Consider the following 20,786-nt stretch of genomic DNA (forward strand, 5'->3'; position numbering starts at 1 on the left):
ATTTTCCATCAACCCCGATGTGGGGTAAAATTATTCACCCAAAAACCGATCGTTGCTTGATCGCTCTCGTCGTTGTGGTTGTTTGTCATGTGGATGTTAGCTTTTAAAAAAATGTTGCAAAATTTTGCTAGTGATATTGTGTATGGGGTGTATCGATGACTATACCTGTGCGAGTGTAATAAAAATGTTGAAAATGCAGCAATTTCTTCGCGGAGATCACGATCGTACTAATCGTACGCTTTGTTTACAGGGGTTTGTTCAGTAATATTTTAAAAAGAAGCCGATAAAACGTTAAAACAAATCTTAAGTGTCCAGCCTACGTTTGGTGCAAACCAGAAAATATGATAACAAGTTTTTCGTAAATCAGTGTGTGAAGTGAAAATATTGTGATTCTGTTCTCGTTTGATAATACATATTGATTCACGAATATAAGCAAAAAAAGAACAGTTTTTCTCGTTCAAAAGTTATTTTGAAATACGTTTTCAACGCAAATTTTTTAAAAAGAAAAATAAAAACAGTGTTTTAAAGGCTTCAAAAGCAAAAAGGAAAATTCAAACGACAAAACGATTGATTTTTCTCTAATCAGTTTTAAATAACGAATAGTGATATACTACAGCTGAAAGAAGCGTGCAAAAGCGCTCCGGCAGTAGATTGGTGCTAACGTTCTGGTACATCATTGCAAAACGCTACCTAACGCATTTCCGTACAGTGCAGCAACGGTGCAGCGGTTCAAAATTGGGGACTTCATACAATTTCATCAGCAGCAGCAGCAGCCGCCGCAGCAGCAGCCGCAGCAACAGCAACAGTTTTACTTCCATCAGCAGCAGTTTGTAGATCCCAACTATAACGTTGGTGGACTTTATCCCCTAGTCGAACAGCAGCCTAATTTTGGTGAGAATCGATGGCCGGGGAAACATTGAATGGGAATAATTTATTTCTTTTGTCAAAATATGCTGAACTAATCTTCTAATGGGAATTATATTTTATATTTATAATTGCCTTCATTTTAATCCTATAAATCATAGTGCCAAGGAAACATGATTTTTTCTACGTATTCCTATAATATTATTTCCTCTCGTTAAAATATGCGGGTGAAAAATCAATCTAATTTGCAGCACAACCGATAAATCAACCTAGCTCCAGTTTGCGTCCAGTTCAAAGGGATTTAAAATTTATCAGCTCTTCAGCACGCTTCGGCACTCATTTTCCACCACCCCAAAACATTGATTACTGTGGGGGTTTTTTGGGAAGGGGAAGTGATAATGAGCACGATATTGTTTTGTTTGTCTGCACACAAAACGATGGACCGATGACACCGGGTTGAAAGGTTTAAAGGAAAATAATTACCTACATACGGTGCTGGTGCGGTGAAAATAATGGCAAAACATCGGTTCGATATTTGCACCGGGCGGACAGTTATTGATCGCGAACGCACGATCAATTATTGGTTTGGGGTGGGATGAAGGTGTTTTGTTTTTTTTTTTATATCGGGTTTTTTTCTAATTGGACAATTCCAATTCCAACAATTGGACAATTCAAAGTTCCATGTGGTGGTTATAGATAAATAAAAAAAAACCTATTTCAATTTCGCGGTAAGATGGTGTTGGTAAGAGGCACCGCGTTAGGTGAGCTGATTGAAGTTGTTGTTGTTGAATTGTTTGGGGTGTCGTAATTAAATCGTTTGTGAATTTATTTGCACCAATGAAATTGGTTTTCCGAGCGGCTCCCACCCGTAAGCCGGTTTGAAAATTGTTTTTAATGCTGTAGTAAATTGTTTATATGATTTGTGACCTGTTGATAATAAGCGGTAACGCTGCGTCAGGCAAACGATCAATATTAAATGTGAACTTTTTTTTTCAAAATGCCATCATTTTTATTGTAAGTGAAATATTCTTTAGTCACAACAAAAAACTAAGCACTTGGAACATGGAATTCTTGGAACAGTTTTAATTGCTGATGGCAGCAGAAGATTGTTCGTGTTGCGTTTCAATCATGGGAGTTGTTTATTTTAAGTGATATCGATTTAATGCTGTGAAAGGCATTGTATCATCACGTTACGTACATTAAGACAATATACGATACACATTCCCGACACACACTCCGAAGAGACGTCGTTGATACTAGCAATTAATGAAATTAGATTACTCGATCGATACGCGTAATGCGAACAAACATGAGCAACATTTTGTTGCCGTCTCAGCGTTACCCAGAGCGTTACCCACCGCTTAACCCCTTCAATATACGCTTAATGCAATTTTGTGATAGCTGTAATTCGTTACACACACACACTTGCTCACCTGTTCACTTTCACGGCCATCGAGCCAGGCCGGCTCGCTGTAAAGCTGCAGTTGTAGGTCGTGGTCGGAGAGCCTCCTCAGATTTGCTTAGAAAATGCAAATCGTTGACCACCATTAGAGGGCCGTGTGGTGAAGGTGGTGAGTAGCCTTCGCTGGTTTTATCCGTTCCACCAGCAGCCTCCCTAGTCTTATCAAGCGCTGGCGCACATGCAGCCCCTCACCCAGTGCTGAAGGTTCTACAGCAAAGTTTGGCGTGTCTCGGGGCCCGGTTGTGCCAATTTTCATCGCGGATAATTAATAATCAACAACCGATGATTGTGGGAACGATCTTAAATCTCGGATCTAGCGGCGACTAATCGCGGGCATAGTATCGTGTTTCCTACGCGTCGTTTCTTCGAGATGGAGCTAAACCTCAACAATGTACTAAAAGGGAGTAACACTGGTTAGACGTCATGACGTAAAAAAATGCATGTGTGCGTGAGTGAGTTTTTTTATCTCACTACAACGTAAAATGAGATCAAGATCATGGGCGTACTACCTAGTGCTAGTTTGTTGGCAAACGTAGGCTCTCAGTACGCTGATCATTTGCTCTGAAGGGAATTCCATTAGAATCGCATCATTCTTTCGCGCTTCGGTCCGACAAACGAACGCAGCGTTACGCAACGTACAGCTGCAACATCTACCGTTTAGTAGTGTGCAATTTGTGATGTGTATTGTTAGTGCTAGATTTTTTCTCCACATTACCTCCACTGCAATTATGAGAAACAATGCATATTATAATGTGGGTGAAGAACGGTGATCTTTGCCATTGCTCCGATCGGTGAATAAAGTTCCGAAGGGGTTGTATTTACCTTGATCGTGGATTAGTATTTAGAACATGTTGCGTTTCTGCTGCTGTTACTGCTAGTACTGCTGTATGACGTATGTTGCGGTTGTTTGATCTTACAGCCTTGAACGGAGCTTAAGTGAATTTGATGGGTAAAGCAAATTGTTTTATCATACCTAAGGTAGGCATCTTTTCGCTTCCATACGCAAACTGGCAACCAGCTGTAGAAGGCATGTATGAAGATTAATTTACTTAAAATCAACTAAAAGACGGTCGGAGCACGTTGCTTCGTTTAGATATTCAACCCGCATCGTCGAATGGTAAAGCCAAAGGTTTCAGAGCAAAAGGGAACTTGGACGTAGCGTCGGGAACTGACAGTCATAAAATTATCTTCCTAATGAGCGTGTGATTGGATGGCGTGAGTCATCTTGAAGGTTTAGTAAATGCAATGATGAAAAATGTTGAAGGCACATCAAAATGCTGCTCGTATCATTTCATCTAGAAAAGTAGGGTTTTCTGTAACCATTTTTAGGTTAGAAAATGGATTGAACGATGTTGGTGGGATTGTTTAAAAAGACTTTATTCATCTCTTCAAGATGTAAAGTAGAGTGAATTGAGCATTGGAATTGCTATAACTTGCGATTCATTAACTATGGTGATCACACAAATTTTAAACTCCTTCTCTATAAAGCAATTTTTGTGTCTAAAGATTGTAATTACAGACTACCAGAAGTATTAATCTTAAATCACAAACAGACCCAGTAGGAAATAGAGTGGAAAAGACATACAATAGCAAGAAGCGAATGCATGCTATCAAGTTGCATTATGGTGCAAACTCAAGTATGACCATTTTGCAGGTGGTTGTATAAACCTCGTCAATTGTGCGACTAATTTATTCCTACCGCATTATTACCACTGCCAGGCACGGAATTTATTTCTTTATGCGAGGTAATGAAACAGCTGTTTTGCAATTGATAAGTAATGATCGGTCATGCGGGTTATAACGCTGCAGTATGGTAAGATTTATGCTTTTTCCGCGTATGTGATTGTTGAGCGTAGGGATTAATCATCGATTGGAATGTAAAACATCATCACACATTCTGTCGTCGCGGAAATGGATTTAGCCATTGAATGTTATCGTTTGTGTAGAAGAATGATGATCAAGTAAACACCCGCCCCCAGCTGGGATGCTTGTTGATGTGTGGACAGAATTAAGCCCATAATTATAAAACTCGTTACGCATTTTCACACTAGCTTCGGTGAGTTTTGCAATACTGGGTAAAAGATAAGACATTTAGCAAAAAAGATCCCGTTTTACTCGATGCAATGAATTGCATTCCATTCTTCACCGATTTCAATTATTCGTCTATTTTCCGGCTCATCGGATCAGAAAATTTTGCACAAAGCACACCCCAACCTGTATAGAGCTGGGCGTGTTTTGGGACTGTTCTTGAAATCATTTACGGACCAGCAAACACTGACACAATCGGTACCGTCACGTCTGCCATCCGTCGATTGATGTGGTTTCGATTGTTTCGATCCAGAATGGGACGATGTGTGCGTGTGTGTGTTTGTTGCATTTGTTAGTGGATTGTATGTGGGTGATTTATCTCCGTGCAAGTCGTTCTTTCACAGCAAGGTTTATATATGACGAAACAGCTTCGTAATGCAGCCTCCGCTCATTATCAGGCCGTGTGTCTGCCTGCGTTTGATTTGTTCTCGCACTTGATTTATCTCGCCTTGATGAAGCTGGGTTGACACGTCAAGATACAAAATCCCTTTTTAAATATTAGTAATACTTATTTTATGTTTACGCGAAGTTCGAAATAAAGACCCTAATACGACATTCGGTACACTTATTATTGTGTAGATTGTTATGATCAGTACCGAACCGGTACAAAGCGATCGTTTGTTCTTACATCTTGCGGCTTAACTCTTTCACCAGTGGGTGAGTGACCCAGACATTCGGCCGTTGAGTGTATGTGAAGCGAATGCATGTGAAGGGCTTTCAGTGATGATGGCCGCGAGAGCGAGAGGGTTACGTACCCATGCTACAACGATCGTACGCAACAGATGGTAGAACAGCATTCATGCTCGCATGTACTTCCACGTCTTAACGTCTTATTTCTACGTCTCTCCGCTTCTCCTTGGTTGTTTTCTTTGGATCTCATTAAGAAAAAAAAACATAAGCACGCATACACACACACCAAAAGAACCAGCAAGTAACATAACTCCGCTCACCATGGCCGCAGCACTTAATTAATGTTAATCATCGCAATCATGCTGGAAACAATTCTACAATTAGCTTCTTTTTGCTCTCGCTGGTTTCATGCAAACTACGTTCTACAGAACTGTATTTCTTACACACTAACAACACAGCATTGAGTGTCTCACACACCATCGCAAATCATCCCCGTGGGCTGTCGTGTAAGAAAGAAATGAGCTTTTACTTACTGTGTTTCGTTGTTTTTTTTGTTGCTGCTCCTAACGTTGATTAAAAACACATTTCTGCTAGAACAAACCATCTTTATACCGTGGCAAATGATTGCCGCACAATGTTTTTTTGTTTTTCTTGTTCAAACTGCCCATGCGTAACTTGGACGGGAGCACTGTAGGCACAAACTTGCTCGTATGTGGTCGGCGCCGTGCGCATAGTTCTGAAGAAACAGAACAGTTTGACTTTGATGGAATGTGCTACTTTGAGGTTTTTGTGTGTGGTACCGCCCGAACGTCATTTGTTCGTAGGGTAGAAGGTGTGTGTGTGTTTGTTGTGAGTTAAATTCAATGATGTGAATGGCAATGTTTGTTTTGAAATTTAGTTACCCTTGCATCGGGGATGGTTTTTGGGGTGGTGGGTTCTGGTTTTATAAGACGTAGCAAAACGAAAATGGTATGCTCTTGCTTAGCGATTAATAATTAAATTATGACATTTTAAATTAAATAAAATATAACTATAAGCGTAAAAATTAGAACAGAACATATTGGCTTCATGGCGAAAGAATGCCTATTTTGGAAATTTGTACATATTTTGAAGATTGTTTGAAATATTGATAAGAAATTCGATTTTAGATGATTTTGACAACTGCTAGGAATATTTTATTTAGGTTTAAATTAGTTTTGTGTCTTTCTCAGGTAGAAAGAGGACAGAGAGGGGTTGTATGATCATATATGTTCATTACAACTGTAGCGAATTGGGATTCCCAATATGTTCATCATAATATTAAACTTTGCCTAGTGGCCGGCCTAGTGCCATATTTTTTATTCTCTTTACTCATAAACGATAGAAATATAAAGCTATTGGAATTTAGAATTATTGCACTAAAACTATTAAGAAATGTGTGTTAAATGTTGGGTTGTTCTTAGAATTTTGGTTTTCCAAGACCCGTTTTGATGATGTAATAAGATTTTCGATAAAAAAAACCACATAATACACCCACTAACCAACTCCAGTTTTCACTTCACCCAGTTGCGGAACAATTCACCGGAAATTTCGAATAAAATAACGTGAAACTCAAACAGTTCACCAAACACCAAACGAAATGCCTTTCGTTTTCATCATTCGACCACACACACACACACACGGAGGTAGTGTTATTTTTTGGTCGAAGTTTTGTGTGCTTTGGTACAAGTTTTTCCAAGCTTAGCTGACAGTAAAGAAACACGGCAAACTGTCAACCATTTCATAACCATCCGGGGCTGTGAAAGGTTTGGAAGAACAAGAATAGACGGGGCGTCTTGAAGAAAAAACACACGTACTCCAGCTAACGGAAAGAAACGCTAGCAGGAAGCGTTTACCAACTTTACCATGACATTTGCAGATATTTTCTCTAGGAAAAGGTAAAATTATATTTTGTTGTTAGGCTGCCTGGGAAAGTTTTATTTTTTTCCGAGAAATAATTATTGGAAATGTCATCTTGAAGGTGCCTTTAATGGCACCTGGAATACTTGAAGGTGAAAGTTTGAGATGGTATAATATGTGTTTTTTATATTATACTAAACATTTTTGAAAAATAAGAGCAATTCAGTTTGGAAAAAAACATCGATTAACTATTTCATTCCAAAATACTAAACATTCATACTCCTATTGCTCCAGCAACAAAATGTCTTTTAATAACTTGAATTTCCATAGCATAAGTAACAGTATTCATATTTCTCAATATCTATAACCCAACTGTAAGGCTTCTTAGGATGACAAATACGAACACGGCTGACGGCAAATGTGCAAAAAAACGCACGATGGTTGATTTTTATCCTACCTATATTCTTGTACTTTTTTGTGTTTTTTTGGTTTTTCCTTTTGCAATTCGAACTCAAAACTCCATCATCGTCGCGGGGGGGTTGGAGGAAACTTAACCAGGATGCTTGCGAAATTCGATCCCACCCGGGGGTACGGGTCGGAATACTTTGTTGAATCGAACGACATAGGATGGCGCTTCGCTCGTGCGTTTATTGATAAAACTTTTGTGCCAATATTTTATGCCAACACCCGTTCCACCACCATGTAACATCGGGCGTCTGTCGTGCTTCTGTTTTAGTTTCTGCCTGCCGTTATTACTCTGTGATTTATTGGAGGTTATTGGTCGATCAAAACGGTACTGTCTGTGGACGGGTGTAGGCCAACAGTGCAAATGTATGTTGAGGTAAGAAACATAGTAAAGCATTAGCATGAAACCTTTGCCACATTTTGCTGCGCTGGATGAAAATAGAGCACAAATACCATAATCAACAACATTACCCCAAAGTGAAAACGTTCGCCGATAAACAAAACTGAGTCCTCGTCCTGTATCCATTGAGTTTCGTTCGTTTCGATGAAGGAGTAACAAACTGTGCCTGGTTCTGTGTTGAGCACTTAAGATCCTTCCCAACACCAGTGTGCCTACAGTGGCCCGGTTCGATACGAATTCGGTGCCAAAGTGTTTGGCAGTGTGCAGCAGCGCAAAAAAAGGTGGAATATTTTGAATGGACGTGAAGTGTCGTCCTTTGTCGGCTGGGTTCCATCGGTGTATATTTTTTTCTTCTCCTTTTTAATATTGAACAACCCTTATCGAACCGGGCGGTGAGAATGTGCAAAGTGTGTTGTTTGACACAAACTCCTTAACACCTCTCACCCCTTACATTTTTGCGATGTGCCAAAACAACTTCGACAGTTCAGTATGTTGTTGAAGGTGTCTAAGGTCCTTCGTTCTTTTAAGGAGCACGAAGAAAAGGTTACGCCCTTTAAAGGGGGTTGATTTGTGTACTCGGGTTTTTTTGGGTTGATTTTTAGAATATTTTTATCTGACGCTTTAACATAAACGATACAGTTAGGTAGGCTAAGCTGTTAAAGTGTTCTAAAAAAAATAAACATAACGAATAAATTAAATTAACCATAGGGAAAATATATTCATCTCCCAACTAGCAAGACATTCTGGAAAAAAACTTTTCCTTATGTCAAGTTTGCAGAACTAATACACAGATCAAAAACAATGATCAAATATTAGCACATAATTCGATGTCATTCTTAGGCAAACTGGCGCATTTTCGACCTCGTCCGTGGGTCAGCAAATATACTGTGTTTAATCAAAACGAAGCAAAGGATGGGATGAAAAACTTATGCCCCTTATAAATCTGTCGCAGCATTATCTCAACGGCGCTAGCATTGGCAATTTGTGGGGTAATATGTACCGCGATAGGAACAAAAAGAAAACCAACAGACACAGCAAGCAGAAGTTGAAACAAAAACGAAAACCTCATTAAATCCTGAGTTTTTATCCCACCCGGTAGTAGCCGGCCGTATCGAGATGGTGTTCTGCAAATTGTTCGATAATGTCACACAAGTTTGCTGGCTTGACGGTCGGCTTCGACTTCGGTCGACATGGTTTACCCACTGGCAACCACGAATTTGCTGAGTCTAAATTGCATTCAATTTTCGTTAGTTTTTTTCGTTCTGTTGCTTCCAGATTTTCGCCGGATTTGCAGCCGGAAGCCAGTGGGTTTTTGCTTTCGATTTTTTTCCAATGCATCTTTGCAGTAAAGCATCGTTCGTTTGGGCTTTGTGAGAATTGATTTTTTTTACTACGAACGTAATCTCCCGGCAGGAACAACTTAAAGGACATTCGAATGATAAAAGTGGATAGGAGTACAAAAAAATTCAATAGCTTTGAAACGAAATCGGTCAATACGTTTGTTTCCTTGGCAATTCGTTTTTCTTTCGCTGCATTTTCAAGCATTGCAGAGCAAGTTCAGCTGCAGTGCTGTTTGCTAGCACACTTTACTGCATTGAACAACTTGTTCCTGGTCGTCCCAAATGATCAAACTAGAATCGGTACAATGCGGTCGAATCATAGGCTTCTGGTGGAGTGAAGCAACTTGAGTCAATTGCCAGCTCTTCTTTTCTGTGTTTGGCTTTGGGTTCTCTTCTGAGTGCAACACTGTTAACCGTAGTCTGGTCTACCACTTGAACGAATGCAACCGGAAGAAAAATATTGGCGACCGGATTGTCGCGATTTCTTTCGAAAACTGATCTCCCAACACTTCAGGCAGGATAAATGATAAACTGATCGCAATTAAGACTGTATACAATTAGCTTCACACTGTCACTGGTACAAATTTCTTGCTCACCAAGCTTTGGAAAGTGTAGTTATGCAGAAGTAAAATCCACAAAAAAAATATCACCAAAAAGTTGAGAAACGCTGGAAAACTCTTTGAACGGTAATTTTCACTTGGTTTTGAAGAATTTACTCTTCGCTCACCTCACTGTTGGAGGAGGTTAGTTAAAACCTAAATTATATTTCCACTTATTTCAAGTTTTACTCTGGATTCTCGTTTAAAGTACCCTCCAAGGCAAGCCAAATAGTCATTGTTGAAGCAACCGGAAGTCTACCGTAATGGAATGTGAGAAGCGCTGCTATCGTCGAGCAGGTTGCAACAGGGAAAGACAGAGTGGTGACGGGAAACACAGCGTAAGAGTGAGGCAGAAAACCAACACCCGAATAACATGATACACGTGCACGAAGTACCCGGGATAAAGTTACCCGCCAGCATCACCGGACGACAATGCTCCATGAAAATGGAAGTCGAATGTTTGGGGGGGGGGGGGGGGGGGGGGTGAATGTGTTTGTCTCTTCAGTTGTCGTTGGTCGATGTTGAAATGTGGGCACGCGTAACACGATACTGATTGAGCGTATCCTTGAAATATCCGCTATCGGTTAGGCGGCGACAAGTCGTCAAAGGTCGTTGGTTCGTTTGGTGACTTTTCCCGAGCATCAGTTTTACATTTTCAAAATGATGCATTTTTTATTTGTTAGCTGATTTCTTGAACTTGTATCAATATTGTTTAGTGATTGTTCAGTTTGTGTAAGTTGATTATAGTTTTATTACAATATTTGGTAAATGTCTATGTTCCTCTCTTTCACGCTTAATTTTTATTACTTTTATTTTTATCTCTCTATTTTACTTTTTTTACTTATCTTAACAAAACTGTGTTTTTCTGAAAGATTTGTTAAATCAGTTATTTTGCTCTTGTTTATAATTTTTGTTGCTGCTTTTTTATTTTTGTTTCTTATATTTAACTTCTTATTGAGCTGACCTATTTTCATATCAATTTTAATGACCAGTACAGTAATTATAAAGAATTTTGGGTTTCAAACAAACTCCTAAACTTTCTTGCTTACTTCAATCTCCAACTAAATCTAAATTTAACTACTACATGAATAGAACAAAACAGTATGCTAAGCCCGCTTAAACTTGTACCCGATTAATGGTTTGGCGTCCTTTCATCATAGTGCGGCCCCCAAAAAGAGAACGAACCCGTGGTACCGCTTCGACATGTTGCTCAATCAATTTTCGTTCCCCGTGATGTGCCTAACTTTTGGGTCGATAATGAAAATTCGATTACCGTTCCAGTTCCCGTGCACCGTACGATATGGTAGGTGGATAGACGGTTGGGAAAACTAGCGAAAGGAAATTAGGAATATTGGATTTTGATACACCCCGGATCTTCTTTAGGGAGGGTACGCGCGCAGTGATACGGTTCGCGGTATCCGATTAAGGGTAGTTTATGTGCTGTGTATTGGTTTTATTTTATTTTGTTTTTATCCGAGCAGGGCAATTAGAATGAAACAAATGGAAATGAGTTTTTGTACGCGTTCATCAGTTTGTTCATTGTTTGCTCATTAGTTTTGTAGCTCATTTTGTAGTAGTTATTTAGATAGGTTTTTACGAAATTAAAATAAATGTTATCTATTTTTACTGCTTTCTTGTCAAAATACAAATTTTATATCTCACAAAGTAAATAAAAAGCATTTCCATTGAAAATAAAACTACACCGACAACTGAAATGTTTCAGTCGCAGTCGGTTGTAAACTTTACCGGTGACTGTGTGTTTTGCGGTGGCACTGTTAAAAAGAAAACTTGACCAACTCCTCCGGGGACGCCCCATGGTTCTACGACGAATTTTCGTGCTGTGGCACCATCAGGTGGCTGAAAGTAGCCAGTATTCTTGTTTTACGACCCCCCCAAAAAGCCCGGTGTTTGCCCGTACGGTGACCGAACCTGATGATGATGAACGAAATGAACGCGACACCGCTGACACTGGACTGGCTGCATGCCCCAAAATGGGACTCCATAAATTCGAAACAAACTAATAAATAAATGATGTTACGCCAGAATGATTATTCTCCCGGGAGGCAAGTGGCTTTGGCATTGGCATGTGTCGGGCGGGCACAAGCGAAAAAAGGAAAAACACACCGCTGCAAAAGGTCGAATGTCGCGAACTATGTTCGGTAGCGACGACATCTTTTAACCTGGTGGACGAGGGGAAAGTAAAAAAAAAATAACAACAAACTCTTGGGCGATGGGCCTTTAGGGGTGGACAAAGTTTTCTGCGTTTGTAACGTTCATCAGTGTGTGTGTACGTGTTTTTTTATGCCAACAATTTAATCTTAAGGTGAAATGGTGTAGCATTTGACCATTATTTCCAAACCAGCACACCATGTAGAAAATGGGAATTTGAAAAGAAAAGATCCTTTTGGAGCAATCTTTCAAATTAACGCCCCGCGCTCATTATTTTCCCGAAGAGAGCGAGAAACGTATTACTTTTTAAGGTTAATGAAAAAACAGTTCCAGGTACAGTCGTAGTACTTTTTTACGAGTCTTGCAATGCTTATAAGTAATCGGTTTTATAGGTGTTACAGTCACAAAACGCATTCCGGCGACAAATTACCTTTAGAATATTAGCCACCCAAGCTGCTAAACAGCTGAATCGTGTCTGGCAGACCTGGTTTTTTTTTTGCAAATTTGTACATTAACATTTCCCTTTCACACATCCCACACGTGGCCGTACGCCACCCTTAATGGGTACGATCGCAGCTGCATATTTGCAAAAAACCCCTCCCACCCTGTTGCTACCTCGTCAGTACGTTTATGCATTATAATGCTCTGTACATTTCCGGCAACCGGGCCAAAAAGGTACGCACTTGCATGACACGTCTCTTCCGTCTCTCGTGTGCAAGCGTTGTACGGACGGTGATTTTTAAATGGCAAACGTTTAGTGGGTGGGTAGAACGCACCACTTTACGAAATCAAAATAGGCACAGTGAGTTAGAAAAATAAACAAAGGTGCTTTTGGTACTGTTTTTGACTTGCAAAACATTTGTCCAGCTCTTTAAAGAAACTGTCTTTAAATTCATTTGAAAATAGTACAATCGTTAGCTGTAATTCGTATTCGTAAATGGAACCGAGATCGTGTTAGATGGATGAACGTTTTTCGGGATGAATTTTCCACCCAACAAAGGAAAGCAAAGGAATCGCTTGAGTTGCAGCGTGAGCTCGTTTGGATCACAGTGTCACCATTTTGTTTACGTTCGCCATTACGTTCTTTTTGCGCTGCGACTGTTCTCTATGACCTACGGAGAGGAAATCGGGTGGGTAAACAACACTGAACGTGGGCTTTGCTTTAACAGTGCTACCCTCGGAGCGGTTCCATTGCTTCGGTAGAAACAATTCACCATAAAACAGTGCTTAGTGTGTGCTTCTATCAAATGTAAGCGCGTAGGAACCATGTCTATACATAGCCATTGCGATAGGATGGGCAGAAGGATCTTTTCGCTGGCAGCAGCAGTCGGATCGTGTTTGATCTGTTCGGTGCGGTTTTATATGCGTCGCACAAAGTTCTACCGCGGTTGCTACCACAGCTTCCAGTGCGCAATTACTCTTGTTATGAAACAATATTTATTGACAGACGGTTTGACATGACGGATCGGAGCTACCGTGGTTGGGTTGGTTGTAGTTCCAGGGCAATACATTTTTACTGGCCATTATGATCATATTTGTGGCTAAAGATAGGTTCGATTGTTAAGTAATTTAATGATATTAAATAATCCATTAGCCAAATGTGGGGTTTTACAATGTTCTATAGCATCAATGAAAGGTTTTATAACAAATGAAGAGTGAGTTAAACATGAAACATTCACCTTCAGGAAATTAAGCTACAGTAGCATACCGCAGCTCTGTATATGTTTATTGCGTAAAAAATTATAATCTGATATTCTGTGCTGATCGTGTTATTTAATCCTTTTCGACGCAATCATCAACCAAAAAAATCAACTCTCGTCCCCCGGTACCGGTATATTTGTTAACGATACTTTCACTTTCACCCAAAAGAAAAAAAAACTTCTATCTGTGTCTACCAGAACCAGCCTTGAACGCGTCATATTGTACGAAAAATATCATCTAACCATTATGGCATCCCAAAACTACAGCAGCCGGCACACAATGGTTTTTGGTGAGCCCGGTACCGAATCGATTCCTTACCAATTTCTACGAATCGATACCATTAGAGGCACGTTGTCCAATCGTCCGTTTAAGGTTTTTGTGCTGTTATCCTACCATTTTTCTACCACGAACACGGTTATCTGATATTTCATCGAAAATAATTGGGAACCAAAAATGTTCATTCACTTTTTGGGGAGGGTGGAGGGGGCCCAATCCCGACCCGCGGAAAAAGCGGTTCATCCTGCAGTGCCAGAAATCCATTTTCCCCTCCACACAAACACTCACACACAGGAAAAAGGGATAACAAGCGAGCGGAAAAAGGAATTTCCTCGCGGATGGAAAATAAGGAAAAATCTTTTTTTTGTCGATAAAGAAAAGTAGGTGGAAAAAGAACTTTAACCCAGGTCATACAGATATCTTACCCATCCCAGGTCGGTTAAATTTCTACCGTATTGATATTCCTTTGGAAACTGTACAAAACCTAAGCTACTAGGACTTACACCATTCGTGTTCGTCAGCGCATTTTGCTGGTAGTTCAAATTCCTGCACGAATCGCAAAGTGAAGAAACCGATTGGGAAGTAAGAATCACGCTTACCTTTTTACCAGTGCGGGTTTCTAACAGTTGGATAAACTAACCTTTTCTTTTTGCTTTCTGATGTGGAATGGTAAATTTTTCCAACATTCCTACATCAGCTTTTCTTTTTTGTTGTTGGCGGTGCAATATGTCTTTTTCTTCAACCTTTGGAAGCAATTCCCTTCAGTTCGGTTTACGCGCTTAAGGTAGATTTTCATTCGACGAGTCTCTAGATGAAATTATAAAGGCAAAAGATTACCAGAGTCAAACGAATAAAAGATAAAAGCTGCTTAATTTAAGTAAAATACAACAACTTAAACGTCTTATTTAAGCCGAAACCGTAAGCTTGTAATAAAAAGTGTTCGTTGAAGCTTTAACTTCCCTTATATTGTGTTTTTCATCATTTCTAGTGTTTATTTGTCGTCTTTGTTGCAAAAGAGATTATTCAACTTTCCGAACCTTTCGTCAAACACAATAGCGAGCATTTGTTAGAACTGGGTTGGTTTTTATTTACGTAACATTAGTCCAACCGATCCGACCATTTGGTACTCATCGTGCCGGTGTGCTGGTGGATTGCATGTGGCGACAGCATGTCCCGATGAACAGGGCGGCCTATCAAGCGGTGCACGGGTAGTGGTGTGGCAAGTATCGCTTCCATGGCAACATGGCCCAACCACGGTACAACAAAAGGTGCCTTTCACAAACTCTCAGTCACCGAAAGCAACTACACCAATACAAACTTCTCCAATCGGTCGAATGCGATCGAAGTGAAATGCGGAGCGGTTTCTGTCCAGCCCCAGGAAGATAAGGGAGGACACGCTACACAACGTATACTAAGCGTACTAATACAGGCTTAGCTATCACACTAAAGGCAGGCTCATACTTCGGGAGGTGGTTGGGTATGTTTCACATGCATTATTTATCGTTGCCTGTTCCATCGGTCAGGAGGCGGGACGGAGTGAGGACTTTGGGTTGTGTTGTTGAGGACGGACACGATGAACCATGTTGGGTTTGTTATGTATGTGCACCTGGCAGAAGGACTCGCATGATGTTTCCAAACAACCATGTTGCTGTGCTCACACACAGATACTTGAGCGAATGAATATGTGTGTGTGCGTGTATGCTCTGTGGAAAAGCATAGTTCTGGATAGTAGAACACACTTCCGAAATGTTGGGCATAATTTCAGGCCATCGATTAGGAGTTACAAAGATGGAGCGGGGAGAGTTTATAGCTAGCAGCCGTTCAGGGCTTTTAGGATGTACTACAGCTCCGATATGTTTCATCTTCCCAAGTCTAGTGTACCGTCTTGTACCACGTTTGATACGTCCTCTTTCAACACAACCGTCCTTTATGTGCCCTCAAGGTAAGAAATATATCTTCCCTCACAATATTGTGCTATCGGGAAGCGAAAGAGGAAAAAAAACTGCTCCAACAGTGCTCGATAGCTCGATACAAAGACACGCCATTATTTGCATTGAAGTGAATAGCGATAGCACTTCTGCATGGCAGTAAAGGAAGCTGAATGCATAAATGTTTGATCAACTTTCTTCCCTCCGCAAAAGCGATGAGTAATGTGATAGCCTTCGACAAACGTTCAGCTCCATCACGCACGGGTATGGAACAGAGCTCGTTTCGCGGGTTGGATGGTTGGATGGAAGGAATTGAAGTTTTTGGGGGTGCGGCTATATTCCACGTGTTGCCATTTGGAGTTTTTTTTTGTTCTCCCCTTTCCGCCATTCGATGTGTCTTAGTAGAGCTTAACGAATGCTTCATTCTAAATATGTATACCCCCAAAAAAGAAAACGATGATAGGATGATCTCGTTCTTGCCTGGAGTTCGATACAGTTTGACCCCCTGCCGGAGGTCGGCAACGGTCCCTTGTTGACCATTCCTAAACAACCTCAGCTTTAACGCACCGAAGAGGATATGCTGATTGGCAACGCTAATCCCCGCATAGAATGGATGTTGGCAGGCGTGCAGGAATAAAAATGGTGATGGTTCATTAAATTGAAGTAGGGATTTGTCGATGGGATTTGGAGCTGATTTTTATATGTTTCGTTCTTGTTTTTTTTATCTTCTTTGCTGTAACTATTATATTCAAATTTGATTGTTTGGGAACACTTCCGATGTAAAACTGTTACGTAGATATTTTTATGCATAGGATTACACAACATCAATAAGTGAGCTTTTTCAAAGTCATTAAGTTCAAGCACCACTCATCAGAGTTGTATCAGGTTACTCTTGAAAGAATTCCGTTTGAAGTAGTACGAATTTTCAGCACTTGGAAATTGAGATATAAACCCATTCTTTAACTCACGTTCTTTGTGGATTAAAAATATCTGCAAAATACTTCTTAGTTCCACCCACGAAAAGAAAAACACCCTATTTGTGAGTAAATAAAATACAAGAAAATAATCTTCAAACAACACCAAACACAGCGGAGCAAGAAATAATGGATTCAGGACAGGTTGTTGCATTCCCTTAGTGTTTGATGTGAATTATAGCGAAATCTTTCCCCGCGAACGTACTTTCCGAATCGCCAAAGGTACGTGTTTCTTGTTGTTGCTAACTAAATTATGTCCCGAAACGTTTCGACGCTTTTGCAGGTTTGCGCTTTTGCTACACACTGCTCGACTTCGACGACTACTGCCGGGGGTTTGTGCGCTGTTGTTATCCGGCACTGCATTCCTGCACATTCCTGCTTTCAGTGCAGTGTTGTTTTGCTGGATTTGCTTGCGTTTTCCTTAGACCTTCCGTTGTGATCCTGTGGCACAGGAAGTACGTGTTTTTCGCCTTCCAGCCCGAAAACGTAATTAATTAGTCCCATTACCGATTGCTTTTGCGCTAGCGCAAGAAGACGTTGGTTTTTTGGGTACGGAAAAATGCTACAAAATTCCAATTCAAAAAAAAGTTTCACTTTGCAGTAGATATTTAGCAGCGTTCGAAAATAGCAACGAGCTACAAACATTGGACAGAAGAAAAAGAATAGATTTTTTTTGTTCACCCCGGACAAACCGATACGAGAATCAAATGAACAACGAAATCCATGGCGTTCCAGCGGAATGGAATCGAAATACGCATCGCAGCAATCATTACGAGACTCGCCTTGCTCTCTTCACTGATTACTAAGTTGGTAAGAGGTTGTACCGGAAGACGGTTAGTATTCGTCTTTTTCCTCGGTCGCATGCGCTGCCGAATGCACTGTTGTTTGTTCTCAAATCGTTCCCCTAATACATTGTTCCTTTGCCATTCTCGATGTAGCCGTTTGCCGTTGAATCTTCCCATTCGATACGGTTGGGCAAATGTACCGGGATAAGCAGCAAAGGGGCAAAAGATTGTTGCTTAAGTCGTTTGCATTTCGGAAATTGAATAAAATGGTTCCGTTGATTTAGTGAATGCAGTGAATTTATCTTTACCATCAGCTTGTCTGGTTCTTGTCTTGAGCGTTTCTTGAGGATATGCTTAAAACTCTTGACTTGACTGCTTCTTATGGTGCTCTGTCGATAATGTCATCATTATACAAGCAATTGTTCAAGGAATGAGCTAAGCATTTCTTTGATTAGGTGGTCTTATAAATCATGATTAACCAAAATCTGTGATCTAGTATGATAACCTACAACGGCAAAGTATTTATCCAGAAATTTCTGGAAAAAAGCTGAATTTTAACAAGTTTTGGGTCTAAAAACAAGAATCTTTCTCTGATTATTCTCCAAGGGTAGCAAATAACCTGCCTTACTGACATCCAAGATTAGAAGTATACCTTAGCAAAGCTTATAAACGACATTACCTGCTTTTTGACCGTTGGGCTACCAATCACCAGCTATCTTCGATATCTATCTTTTCGCTCCTGTGAGGATTATTGGAAACCTTGTCCGTTTCGGTGTGAAGTTATCAATGAGCTAGGTTCGAACTAACCGTAGAAGCTTGAAAAGAGATGTATGAATTGGATCGAATTTTCCTTTCCCAGGTATAAATGCCCCGACCAGGTGAGATCGATAGTAGACAACTAAATTAAGCTTATGTCCTTTACTAAAAGCATCCCACTTTTTGAAGGTCTAGTGTACTGATCTTTTTTTTTAATAGTTGATATAGATACCACGGATAGATAAGCCGTATTTATAAGCACCACAAAACCCGGAAAACGTGAACAGGACACACTAATGGAAGTGCTTGGAACGCGCTTGTGTATGTGTAGAACTGGGGAACTGGGGCTTTTTTCTCTCCCTCCATTCGCCATATATAAATTGAGATAGTCAACCGGTTGTCGGTGTTCGGTGTTCGGATACGTTATTGTCGGCTCTTGGCATCGTTAACACTATGGTAACGGCACCAAAACCCTACTGGGGAATGTGCCTGACGTTTGCCGATAATATTGGCATTTTGGGGATTGGATTGGAAAATTGAAAAATTACGGTGGCATCGTTTCAGGTCTACTCCCGCGTTCAAAGCCTTTTAAGGGATTTAGTTGTTTGGATCGTGTGTTATTGGATGTGAAAGATAGCATGTCTCACCTTTTTACTCCGCATATCGATGATCCGTCCCGGGAGGAATAAGCGTAATACTATGAAATCTGCAAAACGAGAAGAAAACGGTGAAACTGATGTTTATAAATTATGTTGATAAATTATGTTTTAGTTTTTGAAATATTTTTTTAACGCAAATCTTTCCTGTTTTTTCTACTTGCAGGTACGTACTGAATTAGGAACACAGTTTTAACTTGTAAGTAAAAATTGGATCGTTGTAACCATTAAAGTGCAACATATGTGCAAGTCAAAACGCATCGTCTTGTGCCGTGAGCACAGTCTGTGAAATTCTGCAAACTTGTGGGCAAATCTATTACCAGTAGATCGGAAGTCACTCAAACATACCTACGGACTATATTACTGGTAAAGAGAAAAAAAACTTCAAAATAATAGAATAAAAAGGAAAACCACAAAGGTGAAGCGATTCCGTAGTTACCGTTTCCGGTTGGGTTTTCGAAGCATTCGGAATCGAGAAAAAAGAACGCACTGATGCACGTACAAAACCACAAAGAAACACGTGTGATGCCACACGTTCGAACTTCCGGTCGGTTTTGTTCGGTCGAGTAGCGTTTCGTGCGATCGATTGTTACAATTGCCAATTACTTGAGGGTTTATTTTTTTACGCTGTTGATACAGTTGCGTTTCACTGCGAACGGAAATCGTCAAAACACGAACGGTGTACAAGAAGGTTAGGAAAAATTCTATTAACAAACCGCCAATCACTGAGTAATGATTGTTGCAGGAGTTGTTCATGTAAACAAAACTCAAATATCGCTTCTATTGCATTAGTTGTTCCCAACGCTTCTTGTTCGCCTCCACTAACACTGGAAATGCAGGAAATGTCACAACCGGATTTTTCCTCCCCTGGCGGAGTGCAAAGTGCATCAAAGTGCACTCTTTGCCTTTCTATCATTCACTTGTTTCACTGCAAAGTCACACCTGATGTGATACGGCACACCGATCGAATCTTGGGGATTAATTTTCAATTTAAAACATCCCACCTTTTGCCCTTTGTCCCCCCCCATTCCATCGGCACACCTTTCGTGCAGGGTTCTATTTTTATAATGCAACAAGAAAAAAATTGTTCTTCTCACCTCATTGTTTGGTGTGCTTTCGCGCTACGCAAAGTAAACTGAAGCGTTTCGAAAAAAGTGGGTTTTATATGCGGCAAACGCAAAAACCAAAAAAAACGCCGATGGTTTGTTTATCGTTTGCTTTGGCGCCCACATGGCACGTGTGTGTGGCTGTGTGTGTGTGGGAGAGATGGAAAATTTGTGGCAACATGCAATGACTCAATCGCTGGCGGGCACACCTGCTTCGTGTGAATTCCTTCTCCAGATTCAAAGTGATCTTTAATTAAAATTCACATCTTCCTTCGTGGAAAATGGAGTGCAGTGGAAATGTGTGTGTGTGTGTTTTTCCCGGCAATGTTACGGAAGAAAATTTGTTTTCGAAATGAAACAGAAAAACCGATACCGGTTCAATTGACCATGGGTCTGATGGAATGTATTAGTTATTTGTTTGTACTTCTTTTGCACATAGTTTTTCTGTTGTTGTGTGCAGCAGACTGTAGCAGTCGTTGTAGCTGATGGGAGTCGATGAACTGTCATTAGGTGATGGTTCCGGTGACGGTAAAGGAGCAAGGGCGAACACGAGCCACAAATAAAACAAACAAAACAAACAAAACGAAAAAAAAAACGAGTAAGGCCTAGGGTCCAAGCAAGTTTTGCAAACAAAAAAAGGGTTGTAACTATCGATGGAGCTCATCGAGCCACCATCATCATCAAGTGATTTGGTTACGGTTGAGCGAGT

The 20,786-nt window shown here is 40.4% G+C and overlaps 1 protein-coding gene across 1 annotated transcript in view; it reads left to right on the plus strand.

The window, feature by feature from the left end:
- Positions 1-656: 656 nt before the first annotated feature.
- The window catches only part of LOC125761024 (uncharacterized), a 151,638-nt gene continuing 131,508 nt past the window's right edge, over positions 657-20,786 (plus strand). Inside the window, exon 1 of the mRNA XM_049421758.1 lies at positions 657-891. The gene's annotated coding sequence lies outside the window, so the exon portion shown is untranslated. The remainder of the gene's footprint in view (positions 892-20,786) is intronic.

Source organism: Anopheles funestus, chromosome 2RL (assembly GCF_943734845.2).
Source record: "Anopheles funestus chromosome 2RL, idAnoFuneDA-416_04, whole genome shotgun sequence".
Classification (NCBI taxonomy): Eukaryota; Metazoa; Arthropoda; class Insecta; order Diptera; family Culicidae; genus Anopheles; species Anopheles funestus.